We start from the raw sequence: 6,863 nt of genomic DNA on the forward strand, positions 1-6,863 counted from the left end.
TGAGATTTTGTGAGGTACTGCCTTCACTTATAATTGCAGAAGAAGGTAAGATAGCATTAGTTATTAATAATACTACTTTTATTGTATGTGAGTAGCACTTTACAATTCACAAGATGTTTTTGGAAACATTACCATTTAATCTTTATCATTGCCTGTACTGACCCTAGACTTGTCACTGGGTTGATTCTTAGACAAACGTACCCCTGTAAACAAACATCCATTACAAACAAATATTCAATGCTACTACATGTCTACAGTTCAAGACAATAACTTTGGTCCTTTCTTCTCTTTCTCAGCTTCTCACATTACTTGTGGTTTGATTTTACCTTCTTAGTGCTTACTTTTATTCCATCTCCATCCCATCCAAAAATACCTCATTCCCTGACTCAGTGCTTAGCATTTGGACCGCCATTCTCCTGCTTGGGTTCTAGTTGAATCTGTACTTAGTTTCTCAGAAGCTCACATATTAAAAGAATAAAGTCCCCGATTCAGGAACCATCCGTCCCAAAGCTGGTGATGAGTCAGGGCAGCCTCAGCCCTGATCAAGGACCAGCTTGTGGGGTTAAAATTCATGTATTCACAGACAAATAAAGAGGCTCAGCAAGATCATGCAACTTGCTTGAGATTGTAGCAGTGCTTTTTGGTTGTCTCTCAAAATCCATTTTTTTTTTTATTATTATTCGGTATTATATGACTTGTGATTTTTACCTGGGCACATGCCTGAAATAAGACCCAGCCTCCCTTGAAGTTAGTTGTGTTCACATGACCAAGTCCTAAGGAATATTTTGTAAGTGGCAGGTAGATGTGGTGGCACAGGGAATGGCTACCCTGCACACTCTGCTTCCTTTCTGACAGCTGGAATGTGGGCAGGGTGGCCTGGAGTCCAAGCAACTATCTTGAGACATAAGGTGGAGGCTGCATGTTGAGGATCAGGATAATAGTGATGGAAACACTCTGTGCACTAAAATACAAATACTCTTCCACAAAATCCTTTCCACATCTCTGCTAAGATATTATCTAAGCAAATGTAAGGAGCTAAATCCCTTATGATCATCCAGTCACCTTACCTTGGATAGGCTACTTCTGGACTCTATTAGAAATAAAGAGACTTCTATTTTGTCTGAGCTACTATTATTTTAGACTTATTTTTTTGTCTCTCAGAGTTGACCTAAATCCTAACCGATATAAGATCACACAGCTATTTAACAGTAGAGCTGTACTTAAATTCTGTTCTTTTGACTCCAAATTCAGTTGTTTTTATTTTACCCTATGGAAACTGAAACCTTCATCCACCTCACTTTCAGGAGCTCCTGTGAAGATGAAATAAGAAAACAGGTAAGAGAGCTCTTTGTAAACTGTGAGGCCTCATTCATATGCTAGCAGAAGCAACATTTTGCATTTGTGGAGAACCGTGGAAAAATACTTAATGTCTCAGCTTGCTTGTTGGTTGAACAGGTAGGGAAAAACATTTAAAAAGCAAAAAGCCATGTTGTGCTGAAGACCTGGAATCCAAATGAACCGGAAACTCCTTTGGCTGATTCTTGGGCAAAAGATGCCTTTCAAGTGGGGAAGGATGAGTTACTCCTGAGCATCCAGGACCTCTCTGACTAGCTGTGGTTTAATGCTGCCCAAACTTTTGTGTAAATACACCTACAGCTTAAGTAAAATAGGAAGGTTTGGGAATCTGAATTGCCCTAGTTGGGATATTCTCTGTGTCCAACATCTGCTCATGAAGGAAATTGTATTAGTAATATGTGAAATTCCTAGTGTTGGAATTTGTGTAGCTTCAGTAGTGAGTGGCCAGGCTTTCAGAGGCTTGTTTGCTTTACGAAGAGTATTGAGGCAGTCTTTGCTGGCCAGAAGTCTCTCACCAAAGACGATTTTCACACAGGGCTTTTCAGTTTTTGCCTTGAGCCAGGCTCAAATACCAAGTAGTCTCTTGGGGATATTTTTGCAAGTTTGCTCTTTTTCCTTTTGCAATTGGCAAAGGGCAACAAAAGCCAATGCTTAGAAGGCATGCATATGCCCCGAACACTTTGTTGGGATCCTTTGAAAGGTGTTGGGTTGCATCTCAAAGCAAACCACTGTTTTGGAATATGCTGAAGTTGTTTTCCGTCTTCATTGCATAACTCAGGACTGGTGTTACCCCAGTGTGAAAAGATAGGGCAAAATGCAGTCATGACAAAAGAGATAGGACAAGGAATACAGAGACATAAAACAAGGTGAAGAAATCATGGTGATAATAATATGTAACATTCACTGAGTATATTTATGCACCAGGTATTGTACTGGCTCTTTACATATGCTGTACTAATTAATCCTCCTAATGATGTCATACACCAGAATAATATTTAAGAACAAGTAGAACACAGATAGCATCAATGGATGAAAATAAGTGTCACCTTAGTGCTGGGTCTGGGTCCTGGAAGCTCCATGCCACAGCAAATACCAGCAATATAGTGCATGGAATGTGGAGGAGAGAATTAGAGTGAGAAGGAGAGCATGCTTACTGTGCCCATCTTCTCTCTTTGCTCCCCTCTCTGCTGCTCTTATCCTGTCTGTTCTTTTTCTCTACTCCCCATTGCCTTCTAATCAAGCATTCTGGACAGTGAAAGAGCAGTTCTCCCACACCTGAACTATACTAGCAGGGACTTCCAGCTATGATTTTGAAATAAAGACTATGAACCTAACTTAAAGCAAGCTGGATTCAAAGAGCAGGGGAAAGGAGAATAAAAGCATTATCAATGATTTTGAGAACAACAGCTCTCAAACTTTTTGATCTCAAGATTCCTTTTAGTTTGAAAAATACTGAGGACCTCAAAAGATGTTTTTTATATTTATTTGTTATATATTAAAAGTTTCTGAAAATTTCCTAACACATTTGAAAGTAACAATTATAAATTACAAAGGGTGATCATAGTTCTATTAAAAATCATTGTTTTATATTTTTGCAAACCTTTTACTTTTTTTCATTGCAAACATTTTAAATACTTGATTTAATAGAAGACAGCTCCTCTTCTATCTGCTTCTGCATTAAGTGAATGTGATACTTTATTTTGTTTGAAATATATGTAGAGAATTCAATCACACACACACACACACACACACACACAAACACACACACACAGTTGAACTTATAAGCAGCTTTTCAAATAATTGTTGATGTTCTTTGGTGCTATATCAAACTTGCCAAGGATAACTTGTAAAAGATTAGTGTGTAATCTGAAATGATATTGATAAACTTTTGATTTTCTATTACACTAAAAGCCATTGTTTATCTTGATTTTTGCATGGATCTTTTATCTTGATTTTGTAATATTGTGCAATACTTTAAAAAAATGGTTATTTGAATTATTTGGATTTTCTAAATTAACACTCAGACATATTTGTTAATATCACCACCAACCTCATCAGAAAATTTGGTAAGTATTTAGAAGCTGTCAGTCTCATGGTGAAGGATGCAGGGTTTCCAAAATTCTAATTTTGACATGAAAGTTGAATTTTATTATTGACAACAAATACTGTCATTTGTTTGCCTTGACTTGACAGCTTCACTTCCTTCGCTTTCAGGAAAATGTTTGCCAGACATCCAAGTCTGATTAAATATAGTTTGTTAGTTTTTCTTTCGAATAAAAATGGCACTCTGTGAAAAACAAAAAACAAAACCAAAAAAGCAGTATTTCAGCATGCAACTCAAATAACTGCACCAGTGTTTGTCCTGGAGACAACCATCAGACTTAGTTCTGTAGTCAAAATGTTTTATGCATACTTCACATTTTACCACACAAAATATTAAAATGTGGCTTGTAATCAAGAATTGAGATTTAATAAAATTAATGTTTTAGTGCTTGTTCTAGGTTATTCTTAAGTGACACTGGCTTATTTTCCTCTTTTAGTTTCTTGCAAATATATAATGGTGAAAATAGCTACTAAACTATGCAATAAAGATATTCACTCAGTTTTTTTGACAGAGTTTCGTTCTGTTGCCCAAACTGGAATGCAGTGGTAGAGTGATATTGGTTCACTGCAACCTTTGCCTCCCAGGCTCAAGGGATTTTCCTGCCTCAGCCTCCCGAGTAGCTGGGATTATAGGCACACACCATCATGCCTGACTAATTTTTGTATTTTTAGTAGAGATGGGGTTTCATAATGTTGGCCCAGCTGGTCTCGAACTCCTGATCCCACGTGATCAGCCCGTCGGCCTCCCAAAGGGCTGGGATTACAGGTGTGAGCCACTATGCCCAGCCTAACTCAGTTTTCATATTGGCAACTACACCTTTAATTTTATAAGTTACTGTAACTTGTGAAAGTGGTGGTGCTGTGATTTATTTTACTGACTTTTCGTTCACTAGGGATTTGTAAATGTCAACTCTACATGGTTTTATTAAGCTTAGTTATTGAGTGTCCTCCTTTAGCCAATGCAATATATAATTTATCCTATAAGAGGGGTGAATTGTTTGTTTGTTTGTCTGTTTGTCTGTTTCTGAGATAAATGAGGTCTTGCTGTATTGCCCAGGCTGGTCTCAATCTCCCGGGCTTAAGTGGATCATCCCAGATGGAGTAGGTGACACCACAGGGACACACCATTGCACCTGGCTCAGCTCTTTCACATTAGTGTAAAAAGCTGTAACAGACAGATTTGGCATAAGGAACCCATTTAACATTCATTTAAAATACTTAGTTTTCCTTTCTTAAATTCTGAATGATTGATAACTAAACAGCACCTCAATTAAACTAGCACCATAATATGTGTACTATTAAAAAATGACGTGTCACATAAGTCACAATAAAGTAAAATATTTTTTGTCATAGTATCACTTTTTATTTATAGTTTTGTAAACATAATTTCTTTATATTATAGCTTTTGCCATTTCTTTGGTGTGGATTGCGTTGGTCAGAGAACTCTCTGAAAAATCATTTTAACTTTTTTCAGTATGTTTAGGTGTAGATGGTATAGCTGTAGATTGAAATAGTCTTTTAATCTCCCTTTTTAAGCAAAGGATTTATCTTCAAATACAAGTGTAAGTATGTACACAAATGTGTACTATTTCTTGCTGAGTTTTATGCAATTATTAGAAAAATTTTGGAATTTTCAACAAATGATTTTTTGACAATAGTAAGGTCATAAAAATTTTAGCAGTGACAGGCAAGTACAGCTAATAGGAGCACAACGGAGGTTCTAGAATAAATCTGTATTTATCTCTGAAAATGTATGAATTTATCCTGCAGCACTATATCAGAAAATTCTAGAAAATATAATACACAAATGCACATTCCATTAGCCACCAGAGTGAAGACATGATTACATATTATGAAAAATTTGAAAAGGATCGCTGTAATAGTTGCCCAAAACTGAGAATAAAAAGGTCAAATAACTTAATATTACTACGAAAATAGTTTTGGCTTTACAGGTCTCCTGAAAGAGTGTTACAGAACATGAGACTACATTTTGTTTGAAAGTATTACTAGCATTTAAGGTTGAAGTATTTTTTATAGACTGAAAGAAACCTGATATATGCATTGATCAGTGTTATTAATTGCATTTTATCTCTCCCCAAAAGATATGCTGAAAGTCCTATCCTCTAGTTCCTCAGAATGCAGCCTTATTTGGAAATAAGGTCATTGCCGATGTAATTAGTTAAGAAGAAGTCATACTAGAATAGGGTGATCTTACTCTGATATGTTTGGTGTCCTTATAAGAAGAGGAGAGAATCATACTGGAAAAGACTGCCATGTGACAACAGAGACAGAGATTGTAGGGTTTCAGCAGCAAGCCAAAGAATGCCAAAGATTGTCAACCACCACAAGAAACTAGGAGAGTGGCATGGAACAGACTCCTCAAGCCCTCAGTAGGAACCAACCAAGCCTGCCAACACAGAATTCAGCTCTCTAGCCTCCAGAACTTCAAGACAATAAACATCTGTTGTTTTAAGCCAACAAGTCCCTGGCACTTTGTTGTAACAACACTAGGAAACGGATACAATTAGAACACAATTTGCTTGCCCTAACGAGCCACAGGTGAGATAAATATTCAGGATTTGGAAGTCCATCCTCATTACCCAGCAGACCTTGGTCTTCTAACACCAGATGTTACCACATCTAGGGCCCTGGGAAATAGTTCCACTCTTTGGAATCCTGGGGTTGTTTAAAAGAAGCAGCAGACCTCCCCTGCTCACAGAAACCTTAACTAGTATACTGATGTTCTCTTGAGGGCTGCCTGGCTAGTATAGGACCAAGACATAGGGTCCAAGGCATGTTTTTTTCTGTAGCCTAGCTTCAAAGTGGATATTCTGAATAATGCTTAAGGCAGAAAGAAAAAAATAGCGTTCACTTTCATCCTTGTGTGGAGACCTTCATCCCGAACCCCTATGTTTGCCTCAGGAGATCTCTTTTAATATTCTCCTTAAAAATCTTCCATACTTGGTGACATTCAGTTTGACAGTTTTGGGTTTGGTTTTCTCCCCTGTGTCTAACATTTATTGATTATATCAAAATCAATCTATCAATTTACTAATCACTAAAGGGAACAGTTAAGGCAAATTTCCCTTAGGAAAAGTGGGTTGCAGATGATCACAAGCTGGCTGTGTTTAATAGACAGGGAAACTCAAATGACAGAGAAAGATACTTACGTTGATTAATACTGGAGCACAAAGAGAAAATACATACCATCCAGAAAAGCATTGACTTCCAGTCCCTATTGCTTTAACCAGCAGCCCCTCCTCCCTCCCATAAAACAACCTCATTTCTATTGAAGCTGTGTTCAACATGAGACCTCCCAATGACTTCAACTTCAGAGGTTAGGAGCTTTCCCCTGCAACAAAACACAGCCTCATGCCCTTTTTTCTCCTTTTTTTTTTTTTTTT

This window comes from Cebus imitator, unplaced genomic scaffold (assembly GCF_001604975.1).
Source record: "Cebus imitator isolate Cc_AM_T3 unplaced genomic scaffold, Cebus_imitator-1.0 Scaffold466, whole genome shotgun sequence".
Taxonomy (NCBI): Eukaryota; Metazoa; Chordata; class Mammalia; order Primates; family Cebidae; genus Cebus; species Cebus imitator.